This window comes from Pinus tabuliformis, chromosome 4_1 (assembly GCF_031772625.1).
Source record: "Pinus tabuliformis cultivar Carrire ecotype Pingquan chromosome 4_1, CPIR1, whole genome shotgun sequence".
Lineage (NCBI taxonomy): Eukaryota > Viridiplantae > Streptophyta > Pinopsida > Pinales > Pinaceae > Pinus > Pinus tabuliformis.
This window is the reverse complement of record NC_142303.1, coordinates 826,257,200-826,281,419: the sequence shown is the minus strand read 5'-3', so window position 1 is coordinate 826,281,419 and position 24,220 is coordinate 826,257,200.

The window sequence follows — 24,220 nt, the reverse complement described above, 5'->3', positions numbered from 1 at the left end:
CGACTAAGTATTATGTGGACGCACATATTATATGTAATATGGAGGCGTGGAATAATAAAACATACATATAATGGAGCACATACATATAACGTATAATGGAGCACATACGTATAATGGAGCACATACATATAATGGAGCACATACATAAAAGATTAAAACTATGTAATACGAAGGGTTATATAATAATTAAACATAAAAGATATGACGTGGGCTTCATAATGTTATTTAAACATGTCGGCCCATGGTTATGTAACGTGATGGCATGTGTATATATATGGCACGTGAGGAGGCCATTTACACCAAGCAATCTTCGCTCATCTCTTTCATACACTTAAGGGGTAAACACTTGCGCAGGTTTAGAGGTAGATACGCATACCTCATGCGTAGTCTAACCTAGGTGCGTGGAGGAAGTAGTTTGCAGGTTAAGGTATGAAGGCTTGGTTGTGAGTTTAGCCTTGGGTGAATCGAAGATGCAAGGTGTGCCCGAGCGGATTCTAAGGTACAGGTTTTGGTGTAGGACTTGGCAGAGATTTTAGGTGGCTCGGGTGAGCACCATTCTTTATGCAAGAGGTGCACAAGACTATTGTAAAAGGCAGGTGGCCTATCTTTGTAAAAATTGGTTAAGTGTGAGACTTGGTTCAGCCAAGACACACTTGTTGTAAAATCTGAGACTCTTGACATAATATTATTGTTGGGCAGACTGTTCGGGGAGTTGCCCCTCCCTTTATACTTGTATTGTTCTCGGTTTATTGTTGATGGTTAATGAATGAGAATGTTCTTTGTTGAAGTATAAAGGATAACATTTTATTCGGTTATAAGAACACAAGTTAAGTAAGTTTAAGTTGGAATAGGCGTAGCCCATAAACGTTAGTATTGTTAAAAAGAAAGCGTTCGGTGGTGCCGCACCTCGCTACAAGCGGTTGGAAGATCACCGCAGGTGTAGGGGCGTGACACTTGGGGTCTCATACACTAATTTGGTGTATCGCTTTGTTGTAACCTTAAAATTGGATGATAATAATAATATTTGGTGTAACCATTTTTAAATGTTTAATTTTCATGATAATTAGAATTTGTCTTTACGATATGCAAAGTGTTTGTTAAGAGTAGCCATCTGAAATTTTTACATAACCTAAATACTCTTCCTTGTTTTGATATATATTTTGATAGTACCTGTTAGCTCTGCTACAAGACAAGGATTCCATATGGTCGGAGGCCGATTTGGTTTGCTTGGTTGTGCCCAAAAGGATTCATGCATGCTGTTCAAATCTTCAAAGTTTGGTTAATGGCCCTCCACTGATCAAGGCTATCGCAAAGGAAAGCCCTTGGGAAAGCGGAAATAATCTATCGGGTGGCCAAAAGCACTCCAAAACAACCAAAAATCAAAAGCGCAGGCCTAGCAGTTCAAATGAGCGACAGCCGTTCGATCTGGTCGATCAACGGTCCAGATCGCGTCGGCCTGTCACAATCGGAGGAGGCGGGTAGTGGTAGCGACATAAGATTTCGCCAATGAGCGATCGCCGATATCGCATCGACATATCGCAGTGGATGACTTACAAAGGGGGAGATGCAATCGCCGATGGGCCGGACCAGACATCCATACAACGCTGCATTTTATATTATATCGGGTCCGCGACGATATCACTATCGGCCGGGGCTTTTAACATATGTATGTTTGCGATGCGATAACCCAGACCCGATGGCACTATAAGTTATCTTTAATGAATTATCAAGTCCGGGGTGATTTCGCTTTTGGCATTTCGCTATCGGCAAAACCAAAGGGGCGGGCCTTTACCATTAGTTATGTGCCGATGCGATGGGCCGAACCCGATATCATTCAGCACTCCATTTTATAAACTTTCAAGCCCGCGCGGAGGCCATTTTCATTGATATTGGGCACGTTTTCTGTGTATTTTTCAAATTTCAAGGAACAGAGGATCGACCGGCTACTATACGCGACTGCAATAAATTCACAACATGGCCGCATGGAAAGAGGACATGCCTTGGGCAGATAGCAGCAATTATCAGTCATGGACTTCGTCCATATTACACGCCACCTGCTCCAAGGAGGACATCAGAGCACCAGAGAGGGTCAAATCCATTTAAACACAGCCAGATATGTATCAGAGGCCCATTTCTAAATGTAAATGCGGTTGGTGACCATTTATGGGCTCCTCCACGCATAACTTAGAAGAGCAATCTTGTAAACCAATTGTATATATACCCAGAACAGAGATGTAATTGGTTGGATGAGTGTTTGATGAATGAGAGCCTATGGTAGCCCTTTAACTTCTGGAGACTGTTAATACTATGAGACCTGCAGCTTCTGGTCTTGATTTCCATGAATACAAGCTTCTTTTGCTGTCACCTGCTCACTTTTCACTTCTGCTTCTTGTTCTAGGCTGTGCTTGCTTCCATTTGTTGATGTGCTGTTAATGTTTGATATCAAAGGGGCTGTCATCCCACCCCTGTATTATGATTTAGTGGCTCATTGAAATTGTTTGCAGGTGGTTGTTGTTCAAATAGCAGAGAGCTGTCATCCTCACTGTCTATTGAATAATAGTCGTGCAGATCCTCTAACTGATTGCAGCTGGCCATCACAGAGCTCTGTGCATCTGCTGGTGCAATCAGTCTTCTCCATTATCACCTTTACCTTAAACCGTGAGTAGTTGGTGGTTGAAAGCCTCGTAGTTTGGGGGTCTTCACCCATGCCTGGGGTAAATCATAGTAGGAGTGGTTATCTGGCTTAAAGGTGCTGCACATCTTCCATTTATCCATCATTTTATCCAACAAAAACTGTTGAATTTTTAATGTTCCTGAGCATCACTGATTTACAACCTAGGTGAGTTTCTTGGGGTGATAACATTAATTGGCGCCGTTGCCGGGGAAGGGAGAATCGAAGCTCAGCTTCCCTGGGAGAACGACACAACTTCAAACTTTGATGACAGACAAAGTTTTGAACACAAATTTCGGTTGTAATCATCTGTCTGGCGACTCCACCGGGGAAGACCATCCTTTGGTGACTCCACATCGAAGTTCTGGCACAGTTTGTGAGGCATACTAGAAGAAATCCGCAGAAGTCTCCAGTTGTTCCAGTACCTGACCCTGAAAAGATTGTTAACCCGAAGAAAACATCGCGTAAAGGAGCATCAGGATCAGGTAAGCCCGAGAAATCTTATTTGTCTCTGCAGGAGGAGTTTTTAGTTGAGGATACACAGTTTGAAGGTTTAGAGGCTAGTATTGCTAAGGAAGAAATACATGCAGGGATTCATAAAGCTCCTTCTCCATTTAGTTCCCCTTTGAATTTGAGTCCGAAGAAAGTTTCCCATACTGTCCAAAACATCCCAATATCTTTCTCATCCATTACATTATCTCCTGTTGTTCCATCTGTTAGTATTCTTCCGCATATTCCAAACATGGCAGGACAGCAAGCACCTACTAGGATTGAAAGGATTGTTGCTGCTAGATATGGACCTTTAATATTGCCTACACCTTTAAATGCCATGCCTACAGGAGAATATCAAAAATATATGCCTAAATTTACTGGAACAGAGGGAGTGACAGCAGAAGAGCATCTTGAAGCTTTTTACAGTTATGCTGATAATTTAGACATAAGTGAGAATGATGTATGGATGAGAGTTTTCGTCCAAAGTCTTGATGGAGAGGCTAGGAAGTGGTTTAGAGAATTACCCCAGAGATCGATAACAGATATAGAAGCATTAGATGAGGCATTTTTGAAGCAATGGGGAGATAAGAAGGACTTGTTGTATTATCATACAGAGTTTGGAAACTTGAAAAGAGAAAAGGGTGAGTCTTTGCCTGACTTTAATAAAAGATTTAATAGAATGTATAGTAAAATACCAGCTGAGGTAAAGCCTACCCCTACTGCTGCCAAACTCACATACGCCAATGCTTTTGATTCTGACTTTTGCTTATTATTGAGAGAAAGACGATGTGCTACGCTGGGTGATATGCAAGAGGCAGCTTTGGAAGTGGAATCAAATATTATAGCAGCAGAAAAGTTAAAGAGCCAAGGTGACAGAAGAAGGCCGAGAGGTGAAGCTTCTTCTTCCACTGCGTCGACTTCCGAGCCTAAGTTAGACAAAATGACCAAAATGATAGAGTCATTGGCTGCTGAAATTTCTAAGTTAAAGGTTGATCAGACTTCAGGCAAAGCAAGGCAGCAAAACACATTTGTCCCAAGAAATCCAAACATATTCAGAAAAGCAAATGAGCAGCTACAAATTATGCAAAGGGGTGAAGAAGCAAGAGAAGATCATAAAGTTAAAGCTCCCTTTCAGAATGCAGTCATGGAGGGGGAACAATATGAAGAAGATGAAGATGAAATTCACTGCTTGGAGGATAAAGGTAATGCTGCATTTTTAACATTGGCTGAATATGAAGAATCATTGCTGCAAGAGAAAAACAGTCAAAGGTGGGACAGTGGTGCCGTTCTGCAATCCGGTGAGCAGCGGCAAAGATATAATCTAAGATCCAATGCAAAGGAGGTAAAGGAAAATACTACGCAAGAAGCAGCTGCTCAAGCAGTACCACAGAGCAGCAGGCAAAGAAGACCAGCAGCTGATCTTGTCACCCTCAAGGCCCCTGCTCAAGAGGTAAAAACTACTGAAAAATCATTCTCGTCTTTCAGTTTTGAGTCAGAAGTTCAGAAGCTGAAAATAGCCATCCCTCTGGTTGAGTTGGTCAAGAGCGAATTGTTTAGAAAGCCCATCCTTGAAGCCCTTGAGCTAGAGCCTAACCAATCCTCCATTGACTCTGTCAATTTGCAAGACGACAAGCCTGCTATTGTGCTTAGCCCCATGATTGAACCTGCAGATGATACTTCTCCGTCTTTCTATGTTTCATTAACCATCCACGATAAAATCCTCCACAATTGCCTGCTAGACACAGGGGCCAGTCACAATTTAATGCCTAAAACTGTCATGGAAGAGCTAGGCCTTGATATCACCAGACCCTATCATGATTTGTTCTCGTTCGATTCAAGGAAGGTGAAATGCCTTGGATTAATTAAGGATCTGGCTATTTCCCTAACCCAGTTGCCCATGAAAAGTATGATGATGGATATAGTGGTGGCCGACGTTCCTCCTAAGTTTGGTATGCTGTTGTCTAGAGGGTGGATTAAGAGACTAGGAGGGACATTGCAGAATGATCTATCTTATGCAACTATTCCAGTGTTTGGAGGAGAAAGCAGGAGGTTGTATAGAGAAGCACAGCTGGCATATGTTATTAGTGATGAGAAGAATCCTACAAACCATCCCATATATGCAGTGGACACTGACTTTGGAGCTTGCATCCTCCAAATAGAAGAATCTCAGAAGGCTGCATTGCATATTCGGAAACCAACATCTCAGGCTGAGCATGATATGGGTGGTCAGATTTGGGAAATGTTTTTTGATGGAGCATGTACCAAGGAGACTGCAGGAGCAGGGGTGGTGCTAGTATCTCCACAACAAGAAACAATTCAGTTATCCCTAAAGCTGATTTTTCAGGTGACAAACAACATAGCAGAATATGAAGCACTGTTGTTGGGCCTTCATGAAGCCAAAGATAGAGGGATAAAAAATTTGAAGGTATTTGGAGATGCTGACCTGATAATTCGGCAAGTAAACATAACGTTCCAAGCAAAGCATCCAAGGCTGAAAGCTTATAGAGATGAGGTATGGAGGGTCAAAGAGTTCTTTGATTTTTTCTGTATTTCATATATTCCTAGAGCCCAAAATCAGCTTGTTGATTCCCTTGCTGTCTCCGCTAGTTTATTCATCCCTCCATTGCCTCCCAAACTAGTTTATGAGGTACAAATGAAATATAGGCCCTCTGTGCCTGATAATGTCCACCATTGGAAAGTTTTTAATGATGATGATGAGTTAAGTAGGTTCCTTCAAGTCATTGATGAGTTCTCTGAAATGCAAATTGACCAGAGTAATGATGCTTTGTTAGAAGATCACAAATCCCAGTTTAGAAATAAAATTGGCAAGAATAGCATAGTTCAGCTTCCTAGTAATCATATTCCTAAGGGTCTAATTCCTCTTGAGAGATTGTTTGACCACAATGATGTGCCTTACAAAGCTGCCCAAAAAGAAGATCAGTCTCAAGTTTGCAAGCATAATATAGGAGGTCTAGGTCAGCCCAAATTCATAAATCTATCCACTAGCCTATCTGCTGATCAGAGTGCTGAATATTGCAAATTAATGAGACAGTTTGCTGATGTGTTCGCTTGGGAGTACAGTGATCTGAAAACATATGACAGAAGTATAATACAGCATAAGATTCCGCTTGAGAAAGACACTATTCCTTTCAAACAGAAGCTGAGGCCAATGAATCCTATGCTCCTTCCTCTGGTTGAGAAAGAAATTAAAAAGTTGCTGGCTGCTAAGATTATAGTGCCTCTCAGATATTCTAAATGGGTGGCCAATCTGGTTGTTGTGAGGAAGAAGAATGGAGAAATCAGATTGTGCGTTGATTTCAGGAATCTAAATAAGTGCTCCAAAAAGGATAATTACCCCTTGCCCAAAATGGAGCATTTGTTGCAGCAAGTCTCAGGCGCCAAAGTGATGTCTTTCATAGATGGGTTTTCAGGCTTCAATCAAATCGCTGTTCATCCAGATGATCAAGAAAAGACAGCATTTACCACTCCTTGGGGCACGTTCATGTATGCAAAAATGCCATTTGGGCTAATGAATGCTGGAGCCACCTTTCAGCGCGCTATGGATATTGCTTTTGTGGGTGAGAAGGACAAATTCGTGCTGATATATCTTGATGATATAACTGTTTATTCTGGAAGTCACCATGATCATTTACAGCATCTAAGAAAAGTGTTTTTGAAGTGCAGAAGGTTTGGGATTTCACTCAATCCCAAAAAATCCCAGTTCACTTTAAAAGAAGGAAAACTGTTGGGGCATGTAGTGTCTGTTGCAGGTGTTCAGATTGACCCAGAAAGAGTCAAAGCAATTCAGTCCTTGACTCTTCCAAGATCAAAGAAGGATATACAGTCTTTTCTAGGAAAAATAAACTTTGTAAGGAGGTTCATTCCTAATTTTGCAGAGCTGGTTAAGCATATAACCTCCATGTTAAAAAAGGGAGCAGAGGTAAAATGGACTGATTCGGCCAGAAAATCTTTTGAGTCCATTAAAATGGCTATTGTAGAAGCTCCTACTTTAATAAGCCCTGATTATATCAAGGAGTTTCATCTATTCTCATTTGCTTCTAAGGATACCATTGCAGCTGTCCTGTTGCAACAAGATGAGGCATGCCAAGAGCATCCAGTTGCCTTTTTCAGCAAGAATCTGAGGGATGCTGAATTAAGGTATGATATTATTGAAAAGCAGGCTTATGCTCTTATCAAATCTTTGAAGGCTTTCAGAGTATACATCTTGCATTCCAAAATAGTTGCATATGTCCCTTCTGCTGCAATAAAGGATGTTTTAACGCAGCCTGATGCCGATGGAAAAAGAGCGAAGTGGATTGCAAAAATAATAGAATTCAACATAGAGCTAAAGCCCACCAAGCTGGTAAGAGGTCAGGGACTGGCTAAACTGTTGGCTGAAGAAAATTGCAGTTCTTTGGACATTGATTTCTTGTTCAAAGTAGCAGAAAATGGTCAAATAGAAGAGCATGAAACAGCTGAAGCTCAGAAAGGACAGTCAGTGGCCGAGAACCTAGCTTCTTGTAGCTGGTATGCAGCAATAATTAATTTCCTGCTAAAGCTAGTGGTTCCTTCAGAGTTTTCTCAAAGTCAAGCAAGAACGCTGAAGCTCAAAGCAACCAAATACTGTATCAATGATAGCTTGCTTTATTGGAAAGATCCATCTGGAGTGCTTTTAAGATGCCTGGATAAGCAGCAGTCAAAAGAAGTTATGCAACAGTTCCATGACAGCATGTGTGGAGGACATCATTATTGGAGAACTACAGCCCAAAAGATTCTCAGAGCCGGGTATTATTGGCCCTCTTTATTTTCTGATGTATTTGCTTTTGTTAAATCTTGTGACAAATGCCAGAGATTTGAAGGCAAGCAGCAGTTGAAGTCCCTGCCCCTAAAGCCAATCATGGCAAAAGGACCTTTTCAGCAGTGGGGCTTGGATTTCATTGGTGAAATCAACCCACATTCTAGTGGCCAGCACAGATGGATATTAGTCGCCACTGATTATTTTACAAAATGGATTGAAGCAATCCCCACAAGGAAGGCTGATCATAATGTGGTAATGAAATTTTTATCAGAAAACATTTTCAGCAGATTTGGTTGCCCACATAAGCTTATAACAGATAATGCAGCAGCCTTCAAGGCAAAAGAGTTGGCGGAAATGTGTGATTCAATGGGCATTAAACTTGTTCATTCCACCTCCTATTACCCTCAAGGGAATGGTCTAGCAGAATCCTCTAATAAAAGTCTGATTAGGATTATTAAGAAGTTGTTAGAGGATAATAAGAAGAATTGGGATGCCAAGCTGAAGCATGCACTTTGGGCGGACAGAGTGACCATTAAAAGATCTACAGGCTGCTCTCCCTTCAAGCTGGTATATGGTACTGAGGCTGTTTTTCCCATTCAACTTACCCTCCCCGTAGCAAAGCTGCTCCAAACAGCACAAAATGAGGAAGATGAGATGGCCAACAGAGTCACTGATTTAATAGAATTATATCAGATCAGAGAGCAGCTGATTGAAAATACAACAGCACATCAACGAAAGGTCAAGGAAGCTTTTGACAAGAAGACAAAAAGAAACAATTTCCAGGTCGGGGATTTGGTCATGAAATGGGATGCTTTTAAAGAAAAGAAAGGCAATCATGGGAAGTTTGATGCTCTCTGGACAGGTCCTTTCATCATTTCACAAATTCAAGGGAACAATACCTTCATATTGAAGGGTAAAGGAGGAGAACCAGTCTTTGATGGCCCAGTTAATGGGCGGTTTCTAAAAAATTATGTGATTTAAGGTCTTTTGGCCTTAAAAGCTGTAAATATTTTGTTTTTATCAGTTTTAGTATAGCTATAATAGACTCCATGCCCAATGGAATACTAGGAATTTTGGCTAATTTGTTTGTCGCTGGAAAGGCATTGATCTGCAGTTCTTGAGACCTCTCAGGGAGGATCTCATCCCCGGAAGGAGCCAGTGTTAGCTCTGCTACAAGACAAGGATTCCATATGGTCGGAGGCCGATTTGGTTTGCTTGGTTGTGCCCAAAAGGATTCATGCATGCTATTCAAATCTTCAAAGTTTGGTTAATGGCCCTCCACTGATCAAGGCTATCGCAAAGGAAAGCCCTTGGGAAAGCGGAAATAATCTATCGGGTGGCCAAAAGCACTCCAAAACAACCAAAAATCAAAAGCGCAGGCCTAGCAGTTCAAATGAGCGACAGCCGTTCGATCTGGCCGATCAACGGTCCAGATCGCGTCGGCCTGTCGCAATCGGAGGAGGCGGGTAGTGGTAGCGACATAAGATTTCGCCGATGAGCGATCGCCGATATCGCATCGGCATATCGCAGTGGAGGACTTACAAAGGGGGAGATGCAATCGCCGATGGGCCGGACCAGACATCCATACAACGCTGCATTTTATATTATATCGGGTCCGCGACGATATCGCTATCGGCCGGGGCTTTTAACATATGTATGTTTGCGATGCGATAACCCAGACCCGATGGCGCTATAAGTTATCTTTAATGAATTATCAGGTCCGGGGTGATTTCGCTTTTGGCATTTCGCTATCGGCAAAACCAAAGGGGCGGGCCTTTACCATTAGTTATGTGCCGATGCGATGGGCCGAACCCGATATCATTCAGCACTCCATTTTATAAACTTTCAAGCCCGCGCGGAGGCCATTTTCATTGATATTGGGCGCGTTTTCTGTGTATTTTTCAAATTTCAAGGAACAGAGGATCGACCGGCTACTATACGCGACTGCAATAAATTCACAACATGGCCGCATGGAAAGAGGACATGCCTTGGGCAGATAGCAGCAATTATCAGTCATGGACTTCGTCCATATTACACGCCACCTGCTCCAAGGAGGACATCAGAGCACCAGAGAGGGTCAAATCCATTTAAACACAGCCAGATATGTATCAGAGGCCCATTTCTAAATGTAAATGCAGTTGGTGACCATTTATGGGCTCCTCCACGCATAACTTAGAAGAGCAATCTTGTAAACCAATTGTATATATACTCAGAACAGAGATGTAATCGGTTGGATGAGTGTTTGATGAATGAGAGCCTATGGTAGCCCTTTAACTTCTGGAGACTGTTAATACTATGAGACCTGCAGCTTCTAGTCTTGATTTCCATGAATACAAGCTTCTTTTGCTGTCACCTGCTCACTTTTCACTTCTGCTTCTTGTTCTAGGCTGTGCTTGCTTCCATTTGTTGATGTGCTGTTAATGTTTGATATCAGAGGGGCTGTCATCCCACCCCTGTATTATGATTTAGTGGCTCATTGAAATTGTTTGCAGGTGGTTGTTGTTCAAATAGCAGAGAGCTGTCATCCTCACTGTCTATTGAATAATAGTCGTGCAGATCCTCTAACTGATTGCAGCTGGCCATCACAGAGCTCTGTGCATCTGCTGGTGCAATCAGTCTTCTCCATTATCACCTTTACCTTAAACCGTGAGTAGTTGGTGGTTGAAAGCCTCGTAGTTTGGGGGTCTTCACCCATGCCTGGGGTAAATCATAGTAGGAGTGGTTATCTGGCTTAAAGGTGCTGCACATCTTCCATTTATCCATCATTTTATCCAACAAAAACTGTTGAATTTTTAATGTTCCTGAGCATCACTGATTTACAACCTAGGTGAGTTTCTTGGGGTGATAACAGTACCAAAATATTTTTTTTATTAAAAAAAATCTAAAAAATTCCTTCATTGCAAAACAAATTTAAAAATATTGATCTTATGTTATCACCATAACATATCAACTTGTGATCTTGCATTATTACATTAACATAACAACTTCATCCAAAATAAAAAGTAATTTGTGTTTTCTCATTCCAGATAAGAAACTAGTTTTCTAATCCATTGCCATAGGCTATAGATTGAAACTACCCTACATCACCTATATTTCCCAAAAAGATTATTTCTATATTATTGTTAAATTATAAATTAATATAACTTGATTAAAAAAATACACAATTAATTAATATTTTATTAATTTTATATTATTAATTTGATTTTTTTGTTGAGTCATATTAAGATTATTTTGATCATATGAATATATTGTTGTTTTTTTCAAAATATTAAAGAAATAATTGTTATTAATTTTGAAATAACAATGTTCAAAATTTAATTTTAATGAACAATTTCATAAATTATAATACCCATTTAAAAATATATCAATTTCTTAGTAGTAACTATATTCAAGTTCAATATGGTTTAGTGAACCAATCTAAAGAAATCTCATATTTTTGAAAGTGACAAAAGATAAAGTTTGTAGAGTAATATCCATGCAAGTTATATGCATTTGTTTTCTTCAATTGCATAATTTATACATGATAAATGGAGCCAAGAACTTGGTCACAATTTTACTTTTCGCCTCTAGTTAATAATCAACATAGATAATCTCCTTTACTTTTCGCCTCTAGTTAATAATCAACATAGATAATCTCCTTTATGATTTGAGAAAGCCAAACCAAGTTTTGAACCATACTTTCTCCCCAAAAGAAACTAAACATGACTTTAGTCTATGTTTAACTTTTATTTGATATTATTTAAAAACGAAAACGTGGTATTATTTATGAACCTTATTCAATGTGTCTTTTATGAGATATAGATGAATCATTCAACGCAATTCTCTTATTTTTTAAAAACTTATTATGCTCACTTTCCTTTAACCTACTTCAAAAATATGTTAATAAAAATATTGTTAGCAATAAACATATATCATTATCAACAAAAGTTATATAATTAATTACAACGTGCAGGGAACCCTACTTTTCTTATAAATAAAAAGGTAAATGTAACTGCGTTGTATGCTAGTTGTAATTTTGAAATGCGAATTTCTGTGTGCTAATGAGGAATTGCATGGGACTTAGTTGGCTTTATTCTACCTCAGTAAAATAGGCAGAACTCTGTTATTGGTAGAGTTCACTTTAACCTGCCTATTTTCATTTAATTGGCCCAGATTCAATTCTCAGTGTACCCAGTGTGATATGCTCATGGAAGGACACCTCCCAACACTAAAAATGGTTGATTTCTGTAAAAACAACCCCATAAAAGCCCAACACTTACCCTTTTGTTTTGTATTTCTGTTCATGAGAATGAAATTTTTCTTATCAAAGTGTTTTCAGTGTGATCTCTGAAATTAATTTTCAGTAGTGTGGATAATTCAGGATCACTGATTGTGTGATTGGATTTATGAAATTTTTCTTATCAAACTGTTTTCAGTGTGATCTTTGAAATTGATTTTTAATAGTGTGGATAATTCAGGATTACTAATTGTTTGATTGGATTTAATTGTACCAGAGAGACATCATTGTTGTTGAAAACAGTTGACTCAAGTGTATTTGTGTTGTTAAATTAAAACCCAAATTATAGATAAGGTTTTGTCTTTATTTGTTTTCCAGATTAAGTTAGTATGAAAAATTTATGTTTTGTTTCTTGAATTAAGTTAGTATGAAAAACATTTGTTTTAAGGTTAGGAAGAAAATGAAAATTTACAACACATTGTAAATAATTGTTTATGTAAACTTGTGAAAATCTTGATTATTATTTTACAATTCTATATTTTGAATATAAGATTTATAATTTTTATTATTATTATTAGAAATTTTGTGCTTTAAAAATGAATATTTTTTAAATCATTAAATTAAATGTACTTAAGTTTATTGAGTTGTAAAGTTTATAAATAGAATTTATAAATATTTGTGTTATTAAAAGACTTTTTGAAATTATATAGTTAATTTCCAATTTTAAAATTTAGTTATGAGCCTGTATTTAGCAGTGGGTTTTATTCTTAACAAGATGATCTTTCCAATTCCTCTATTCCTTAGGTAGTCTAAGGAGGCCGAGGAGTTGTCCGGAAAGTTATGGAAAGTCCCGTTATATTTAGAGAAAATCCAGCAAGGATTTTTGTAAATCCAAATTATAGTTGTTAAACTTTTAAAATTTTAGGTGTCCTAGACGTTTTTGATGGTGCTGAATCCATTTCCACCATCAAAAACATGATTCAAACACTACCTCTACAAGAATTTTTGAAATTTTTTTACTCAGATTCCAACCACTTTTAGCGGTAACTGTCCAAGTAATTCTTACACCTGGTTAAACGACTTCATAAATAAATAACAATTTTAAATCCAAACCCAAATCCAGAAGGCAGTTCATAACTAAATATAAACCAGACAAACCAAAATCTAAATCCAGAAGGCGGCTAATCACCAACCATAACTCGCAGTGATGATAGACCTATACATAATTCTTCTCGAGTCTCGCAGCGTGATAAATCCAAGTGCTCCAAGTACTTGAGTTCGCTGAAACTTTCTGCAAGTTTCTTTAGACTGTGACAAAAGGTCAGCCTTAGCTTTCTTAAACTTGTTACTTCACTAAATCAATCTGGAAGCTTCTCTACACGGTCGCAGCAACTCATGTCAAGTTCTGTTAAAAAGGAGAAGTTGTGAAACCCATCCGGGAGTTCTTTTAAAGAGGTCGAATGTAATATGATTGAATCCAACTTCAACTGCCCAATGCTTTCAGGAATACTACTTAGTTTATCACAACATAATATATTAAGTTCAACAAGCGTTGTTAACTTTCCTAAGCCACAAGGGGGATCGATCTTTTATTCTCTACTGTGGGTTAAGTTCAATAATCTCAATGATGAAAGTTCCTCCATCATTGAATAAACATATCAACTAAAATCCTGCACTATCTTTAACGGTTGTTAAACAACAGAATCTGTGTGAATGTTGAACAAGCACAATTGTAATTATTAAGTAAAATCTTGCATTATCTTAATTGAAGTTACACAACATAAAAGCTGTTTATATATTTTAATAGAATAAGTCTTCATTTATATCGTGAAAAATTATTATATTTTTGTCATCGTGAGTGGGCCTAACGTTTAAAAGCTTGTGTTTCCTCCTAAGAAGTTAGGGGTCAAAACTAGAGAAGGGTAGAGTATGTCTGCCTTCTTAGACTTAGCAGTCAAATGGGCCTAAGAAGTTAGGGGTCAAAACTAGAGAAGGGTAGAGTATGTCTGCCTTCTTAGACTTAGCAGTCAAATGGGTCCCTTGTTCCACAAGCAAAGGAAATGGAAATGGAATAATAATTATAATTATTAGCAAAAACTAATAATTTTTTAATTTAAAGTCGTTTTATTTTCTAGTTTATAAGAAAAATTAAACTAAGATAAAAATAAAAATTCGATTTAGTTAAATTTAATATTTTTTATTATAAAATTTTATAAAAAAATAATCAATTAATTATTATTTTTTGACAATATTAAAAAATATATATATTTTTGTGGAAAGGATAAGTTTTAGTTAAATTAATATGGATTTTTTTTTTTTATGTTTAACATTGTTATTGAATAAAAAACTTATAGCATTTTGTAATTTGTTTTATAATTTGGAATTTGTAAATTTGATACATACATTTTTTTTCATATTAAATATGGTCATTAAATAAAAAGTTTATTTACCTTAATTTATTTTATGATTTTGAAATTTATAAATAAATGGTTATTTAATTAATTATGATTCCGATTTTATAATATAATTATATAATTATAATAAATTATATAACCGTTTATTTATAAATTTTAAAATCATAAAATAAATTATGATATATTTTTTATTCAATAACTATAATATGATATAAATATGTTTTGGGAGAGGATGGCTTTTTCATTGAAGGGTTTGATGGCTCGAGAGTTATTTCATTGGGCATGGAGAAAAATGGAATCAAATTTCTCCTTTGGATTTTGTTTGACTTTGTCATATAATGTTTACATGTTTAATACGATGCAGGTCACATGAATTAAAAATGAGAGTTAAAAATTTAGAGATATCATAGTAACAAACTTTAAATGTTTGACCTAACTTGCTATTAAATCTGTTGTGCTCAACCTTACAAGCTTAAAAGCTTAAGTATATCTTAAAATATTTTCATTTACCACTTAGCATTGAACATGTGACTTCTCAATAGCAAAATCACTTTAACAATGGGTACTCAATCAATTGAGCTAACCCCAAAGCTTCATTTAGTGGAAATAATAAGTTCCTGAATAATCTCAATTATCTTAATATATAAACTAAATTATTTACAATTTAACCTTTAATTTTATTCATTTCATAACATTGTCCACTTCTACTCTTCCCATGTGAAAGAACTCAAAGGCATTGAATCTTACCTCTCATGCGAAAAAGAATTTGGGTTCCAATCTTGACTCGCCTCAATTGTTTGTATTATTTTAAATTGTAACTTTACTTTTATTAGAGTTAGAAAAATGAGATGAAATTTTTAATATTTTAATGCTAGAGAATACAATAACTTGTAAGCCAACTTTTGCTCAAAGGCATTTGCAATTTGGAAGGAGTGTAGAAGAATTCCCCAACTAGGTTGAATTGGTCTTGTATGGTAAAAAAAATGTCAAATTAACAGCACTGTGACATATAAAAATAATACGTTAAAACTCACCTCAAATACTATTAAATTTGAAATATATTTCTTAGACTACATGAAGGTGAAATTAAAATGAATGTAAATTAATTCATTTGTTTTTCAAATAAATTCACAATTGTATTATTATTACTCATAATTTTATAATTAATTAAAGATGAAATTTTTTATGTTTTTAAATTATTAAAATCATTCAATTCATAATGAATCAATAAGTAAAAATATATTTTAAAATGAAACATTTAACAATTTCATTGGGCTAGCTTAACTTTCAATTCATCGATTTTTATAGTCATCCATTGATTCAATTAAGTAATTACGTTTTGTTTTTTATTTAACTTTCTATTCATCCATTTTTATAGTTATCCATTGATCCTGTTAGCACTCCACGAAGCTCTCCTAGGTTGTAGCTCAGAGATGCCTGGAAACATATAAATCTTCAATGTCGTTCTCTGAACTATTGGAATGGATTGGGGTTTGGGTCAAGTCAAATGATTGTTTCTGTTAAACACACATGGACAGCAAAGACAATGTGAAAGATAAATCATTGAGTACATTTTTTTATTAACAGGAGATGTACATTTATAATACAATATTGTGACTCTTGGGTTTCAGATCCCAAGGTCTCTTGGACTGCTTAGTCTTTTCGGCTTCCACACTAACCCTTTAGGATTAGGTGTCCAACATTCCCCCCCTTAATCTGAAGGGTTATGTATGAGTCCAAGAAGAGAGTTGTAATACAAAATGTGCAAAAATGCATGGCAGCACTAGGTTGAATGTGCTCTATGAAATGTTGGTAAAAAAGGGCGGTGGTTTAAGGATGACCACCAACACTGGAACGCTTAGTGCAGTTCCCAGAACTCTTCCAAAACTAGCAAGAAACTGAAGTTTTCTGCTAGAGAAAGTGATCCTATTGTTTTAAAGAGGGAAACCTTCAACCATAAAAGGGAGGTCTCACCCCGCATAAAAGGTAAAACTTCAACCTGAAAAGGGAAGTCTCAATCTGTGATGGTTTAAGGATAACCAACAACTCTTGAATGCTTAATGCAATTCCTGGAACTCTTCCAAAACTGGGAAGAAGCTGGAGTCTTCTGCTAGAGGAAGTGTTCTCAATCTGTGTTCACGGGCATCTTTGTCTCTGGCTGCAACTCTGAAACTGGTGTGGCAGGTTGTGGCTCAGGCTCGCTTGATGTGACTTTGAAGCTTGTAGATGACCATCATTTCCCCCCCTGTCAGGTACAAGGTGAGAAGATGGAGAAAACTCAACTGCAAGACTGTTCAATACTCTAGAACAAGTTCTAACATGCGTTTGGAATATCTTCTTGGCTGTTGATGCCCATTGCCAAGAAGCGATCCATCCAAGATGAATCTTTGTTCTTGCAGGACGTTTGTTTTTGAAGCATCTGTTTGAAGAATCACTGGTTTTATGACAGTGCTTACATGGATGAAGATCAAAACAGTGATCTTTCATATGGCCAACTCGGTCACAGTGTTGGCATTTTACAATCTGTTGTTGTTGTTGCTGCGGTGGAAGAGGAGTAGAATCTGGAACAGCTGAAACTGAACTGTCATAAGGAGCAGGTGAACTGTCATAAATGAATCCAGCACTCTGAAACTGAATGGGCTTTGAGTAGTCTGGAATATGAAAGGACAAGTCCTTGTCATATCCAAGACCAGTTCTGTGCTTGTTGTGGACAAGCTATTCCCAAGGTCTGATGATGGGCTTGGGAAGTGCAGATTGAGTTTCTGCATCTGCATATACAACTGCTGCTTTATTTGAATGAACTGTACCATTATTAACATGCTGCTGATGGGTGGTTATCTCAATGTTCTGAACAAAAACAGGTTCAGAATGGTGTCTATTTTGATGTAGCTCTTCTTGCTGTAGCTGTGATTCAAGCTGCAAAAAATCGATCTTTTCCTGTGCATTTTGTAAACATGTCTGAATTTCTGAGAGAGATCCTTTGCTGATTTGTAATGTGTCATCAACAGTAGATAATATCAGAGTTTTAAGGAACTGTAATACTTCACTGGTTCTAGCCATTTTTGCTTCAATGTCAGATTTACACCTTAAAAACTGATCACAACTATTACTCAATGCAGAAAAGTAATACCCACTCACAGTACACAGCAATATCCTTTATAAATGTGCAGCAAATGAATCAATGCATATATATGTGGACAGATACTATAATGAGTTTTAATACCACAACTGGGGCAGCAGCAACTGCAAACTTGCTTGGATCCTTCAAATACTCCTTCACTAAATGATGGCTATCAAAACTTCAACAATTATAACACCATGTCATGGACAGGACCTGAATGCTCATATATAAATACTTTGACTAGGGTACAATTCAATATTCTCTGATCTTGCCACTTTCTTCAAAGAAAACAATAGTCCACTGTAAGAAACCCAACCAGAATAACTAAGAGAAAACCACAAAGAGTCCTGAGTTTGTATGATTTGGTCCACTGTAGTATTTTATCAAACAGTTTGTGTATCAAATGTTGCAGGTGAATTCCTTGTTGTTGGCTCAACTTTAGACCCAGCAAGCGTAAATAATACTAATAACAAGTGTAGAAACCACAAACTTCTTCACTCTTCACTGAAATACATGTTCAGAATTTACACAATGATGTTGTAGATGCTAGCAGCCATTTAACTATTTTAATAGATAAAGGAGAGAGCTAGTACACAAACAAAATCTGATATATATATGTACTGTCTATGATGGCATTAACTCACGGTTCGCTTCAGCATTGGAGATACCAGATTTGAGTAAGTTATTGGCGGATTTTTGGCTACCTCTTCAACATACATCCGCACCTCAGTACCACCACAGTTTGAGTGGCTCACACACCGTTAGGAAGGCACCAAGGAAGCTTGTATATCACCATGCATGGTATTCAACTCAGTATCATTTACGACCCTTCAACTATCCCGCGCATGGGGATCCTGTATAGCACATAATATTTGTTGTTTTTGTTGAAGCCAACGAATCATATATTATTCCATTCGGCCTACGAGCGAAAATCTCATCTCTCAAGGGTAACGATGGGACATCCAAATGGACGTTGAATACATATGTTTTAACAACAATAATAATTCTTTGATAATAGTTCTTGGAGATGAAGATGAAAATCCAATGCGAGCGTTGTATATCCAAATCAAGAAACCCAAAACTGTGGTTTCTAATTACTGAATAACCCACTTAGGATCCTAAGAAGACATTGGAGACTTTACGAAAACCCAAATTAGCTTTCAGAAGAATAAACATACCCTTTGGGCTAATAGAAGGTTTCTAACATACCTACTAGGGCAATTAAAGATTTCTATGAATACTCACATCAGAAATCATAATCCTATACAAACTCAAACATGGAAGGAAGGCTTTCGCTGAAACGCAACTCTGCTACATTGAAATGGGCATGGAGGCTATGGGTCTTCTTCGTCCTACCAGAAACAAGAGCTGCTTCCGGGGCCGTTCCATTTGCCCGCCATCAGAAACCTTGACATGAGGGGAGAGTCTTCTCACCAGGCGCTGGAAAAACTGAATGGATGCTAAATCGAGACTGTTAAGATTCTCTGTCAAGCAAATTCAAGTAGGAGAAAGCATAGAAAAACTCACTGTGTGTCTTCTATTAAAACGTTTTCATTGAAGACCACTGTAGGTAGCATATCTCTGAATTCCTTCTTCAAACCGCATTCAGTGGGCTGCATTTCATTCCACAAGATCTGGGATGTCAATATGCGATGGAGCGCTTCACCATTATGCCCAAAGATAGGCCTCCGGATTCGTCACAACTATTGATATGCAGTTCTGTTAAACTCACATGTCGCTACGAAGCTTCTTATCCAAATCCAAAATCCCAGAAGAGACCACGGCAGGAAATAAATATTAAAGGATTGAGATTTTAGCAGAAATGAAGGCAGAGAATGAAGTTTTGTTCCATTGCACCCATGCCTGCATCATCTTCCCGCATTCAAATTCACCGCACCACAGGTTTCGAATTCAACTCGCATGATGGAGCCTTCATAAAAATAAATATCGACCTTCAGCAGCTACAGCGGCCGGAGGGTCAGTCGGTAACGAGTTCTCCGATCGATCCCATCTTAGCTTCTGCACGAATAATCACACTAGCGGCCTCTCAGATCGAGATGAGTATAAATCTCGGGCACAGTTTGGAACATGATAGTAATCTCGCTGCGAACCCTAAACTGATTGATTCAAACTGGGTTTTAAAGAATGAGGATTTGAAAAATGCGGATCGGACGAATATCTTGAAGAAAGAACAATATGGAGGCCAACAGCGTGGAGAGGGCAGAGGCCTGCAGCGTATGGAGGCCTGTTCACTGCATATAAAATTAAAATCGTGAATCTACTAGGCGATTCTTAACAGCTCAGCCTTTGTAGATAGGTCCATCAAGGAATCCGCTTACGAACTGATGTTTGATAGAGCCATTGGGTTTGCTCCATACAATGATTACTAGAAATCAAACCTCCTTGTGGCGTTTCTACAATAGATTCACTGCGTATAATGCGTGAAATCCAATCCAACGTATTCACTGCATATAATGCGTGAAATTTCTGAGGGATGTGACAGAGATGTCAGTCAGGAGTAGCGTTACCAGCAAAAACGTACACAGTGACAAAGATGTCAGTGTCAGGCCCAGAGCAGCGCAGGACAGAGCAGCGATATTCAATTACTAGCATATCCCAGGCAGAGGTAGAGCAACGCAGGACAGAGACGTTATATATGGCAGAGGCAGCATATCAGGAGCGCTGGAAAAGAATATGGCAGAGGGCCAGGACTGACATGCACATAACAGGCCACAGAAAAACAAGTGGCTCCGATACCATGTTAAACACACATGGACAGCAAAGACAATGTGAAAGATAAATCATTGAGTACATTTTTTTATTAACAGGAGATGTACATTTATAATACAATATTGTGACTCTTGGGTTTCAGATCCCAAGGTCTCTTGGACTGCTTAGTCTTTTCGGCTTCCACACTAACCCTTTAGGATTAGGTGTCCAACAGTTTCAACTCTGTTTTCACTCAAAACATGCATGAACACCCTCAGCTTGAGAAGGCTTTCAACCACTAATGCTCAATAGTTTATAGATTCAATGGATAGATGGAAAATCCTGAATGTACCAGCAGATACATACATAAACACATATGAATGGCTAGCTATAGAAAGTAAATGAAGCTTACAAATCTAATTTATCAACGCAGAGATAAGATGACAGTTATCTGGCATTCGAAAAAAAAAAGAAAACATGAATAACCCATTCAAGTGCAAGCTTAGAACAGAGGGAAAGATGGTGATAGAACATATAACAGCAAAAGAAGCCTGTATGACTGGAATGAAGATGAGACGCTGAAAGGAGCAAAGTCTCCACAATCTCCAAAAGTTGAACCCTTGATACTTCTAACTTTCAGCGATTTATAGACTTTTTACAATACTCTCGAGCTCTCTGACGCTCGAGATGTCTTAATCTATCCCCTCTGGCTTTTAACTACTTGATGCCATGATTAGACAGACATGAGCCAAAGGTCTCTTTTTCTAACAACACAGTAATCAAATTTTGGTAATTTTGTCGTGTTGTCAGGTAGCTCGCTTGTGCCAACGATGCTCCATGATCACTTCTGCTGGTTCGGCTGCATCATGCTATGGCTTTTTCCCTTTTTCAACGTTCTGTCTCCTGGTCCTCTGTCCATTCAACCCCCTTTCTAAGCATTAGCAATCATTGCTAAACGCTTCTAAGGATGGTGGCCACCTATACTGTAATGGAATGGGTCTTCGGGCCTTTGAAATCCTTTCGAATACCAAAAACGACTGTTTTCTATTTTACACAGAGAAACGTTGCAACACTGTGAAATTCCGCCAAAACTCTATTCATTCCGGACTTCAAAAGTCCTTAAATACGGTCTATTCCTCTATCGGGTCTATCCTCATCGTTATCACAAGTCGCTTCGGCCTTGCTCCTTTGTATTTTAAAAATACGTTAAAAATCGTGAAAATAACGTGAAAATTGGCTCCCTCCGGACTTCAAATATTATATATTTCCCTTCACGAACCCTTTCAGGTCTGGGTCTTATCGCATCGGCGCTGTTTCTTTGTATTTCATTAAATAATGAAATATGTGAAAATACACTAAAAATCTATGCAATAATGTTTATATAGCCATCGGGTCCAGCTAATCGCATCACATACATGTATGGGTATAAGCCCCGCTCCATAATGTTTCTCCGATTGCGATATCGCAATGCGATTAGTCACAATCGCATATCGCGATAGCCCCGGGCCATTGTAAGTGCTCTGTTGTGGTTGTCGATCAGATCTAGACCGTTGATCGGCCAGATCTGACGGCTACTGTGTCTTCACTTGTTTATGCCTCCAATACTCAGTTCTTCACTGTTTTTACGTGTTTTTGGTCTCTGGATAGTGTTTCTCTGCCAATTTAAGGGCTCTTCTCATGCGATTGTTTTGATCTTTGGCATGATTTTACGAGATATTGAAGACTTAGAGAGCATATTTGGATCCATTTGGATCAAGACCCAATGCAATTATAGATGCGAGAGTAATATTTTTGAAGTCCGACTTATGGCCAAAGCGGAGCAAGAGGAGACATGGCCGTCAGAAATAAAACAGGGGACATTTCTGCTAAAAATAGTAGCACTGCACCTCAGGGGCTAACACTGGCTCCTTCTGGGGATGAAAGCCTCCTTGTGAGGTTTCAAGAACTACAAACTACTGTCTTTCCAATAACAACCAAAACAAACTTATTTTCTAGTGTTCCATTGGGCATGGAGTTTATTTGCATAGAAAACAAAAACTGAAAAACCTATTACAATATTAAGGCCTTAAAGCCTCATGTGAAGTAAAGTTTCAAAAACCGCCTATTGACTGGGCCATCAAAAACACCTTCCCCCTCCAAATTGTGCAGAATGAAAGTATTGTTCATCTAAACTTGTGCAATGACAAACGGTCTCGTCCAGAAGGCATCAAATTTACCATGATTGCTCTTCTTTTCCTTCAATGCATCCCATTTGAGAACCCAGTCACCAACCTGAAAACTGTCCATTTTTTCCTTTCTATCAAAAGTTTCTTTGATCTTCTTCTAGTGAATTCTTGACTTCTCAACTAGTTGTTCTCTGATCTGTTGTAATTCAACCAAGTTACTCATTCTCCTCGCTATGTCATTTTCTTCATCTTGTTCTTCTTGTAAAAATTTGGCCACAAGGAGAATCAATTGGATAGGAAAAACAGCATCAGTGCCATAAACCAGCTTAAATGGAGAATTTCCTATGGACTTCTTGTTGGTAGCTTTGTCAGCCCATAGTGCAAACTTCAACTTGGAATCCCAGTTCTTTTTTTTGTCCTCCAACAGTTTTTTTGTTATCCTTACAAGACTCTTGTTAGATGATTCTACCAGGCCATTGCTTTGAGGATAATATGAGGTAGAATGCACCAATTGAATGCCCATGGATTCACACATGTCCACCAATTCTTTTGCCCTGAAAGCTGTTGCATTATCAGTGACTAGTTTGGCTGGGCAACCAAATCTAGTGAAAATATTCTCATTCAAGAACTTCATGATAACCTAATGATTAGCATTTTTAGTGGGTACGGCCTCAATCCATTTGGTGAAATAATCAGTGGCTACCAAGATCCATTTGTGATGGCCACTAGAATGTGGATTGATCTCACCTATAAAGTCTAAGCCCCATTGCTGGAAGGGACCATTGGTGTGTACTGGCTTCAAGGACAGAGATTTTAGTTGTTGTCTTCCTGCAAACCTCTGACATTTGTCACAAGACTTCACAAAAGAAAACACATCAGAGAACAGAGTAGGCCAATAATACCCAGCTCTCAAGATCTTGTGGGTCGTGGTTTTCCAATAATGATGCCCTCTGCAGATGCTAGAATGGAATTGGTGCGTGACTTCCACATATTGTCCTTTGTCTAGACATCTCAAGAGGATCCCTAATGGGTCTTTCCAATAAAGAAGGTTTTTATTAATGCAGAATTTGGTTGATCTAAGCTTAATGGCCCGGGCTTGACTCGAGCTAAGCCCTGGAGGGACTTCTAGCTTCTGCAAAAAATGAACTACGCTGGAATACCATTCACAGGTGGCTAGATTTTCAGCCAAGGACTGATTCTGCTCTCGCTCTACTGTTGCTTCCTCTGTCCGCTCACCACCTGAATTTGAACCCACGCAATTGATGTCTAACAAACTGCAATTTTCCTCAGCCATAAGCTTAGCCAAGCCCTGGCCTTTGACAAGCTTGGTGGGCTTCACCTCTATGTTGAACTCTATGAATTTTGCAATCCATTTAGCTCTCTTTCCATCAATATCTGGCTGAGTTAGAACATCTTTTACTGAGGCTGATGGTACATATGCAGTCACTTTGGAATGCAGAATATAAATTCTGAATGTCTTTAAAGATTTTATGAGAGCATAAACTCGTTTTTCAATAAGGTCATACCTTAGTTCAGCATCCCGCAAAGTTTTGCTGAAAAAGGCCACAGGGTGTTCTACGCCTTCATCGTTTTTCTGCAATAGAACCGTTGCAAATGTATCATAAGAGGCAAAA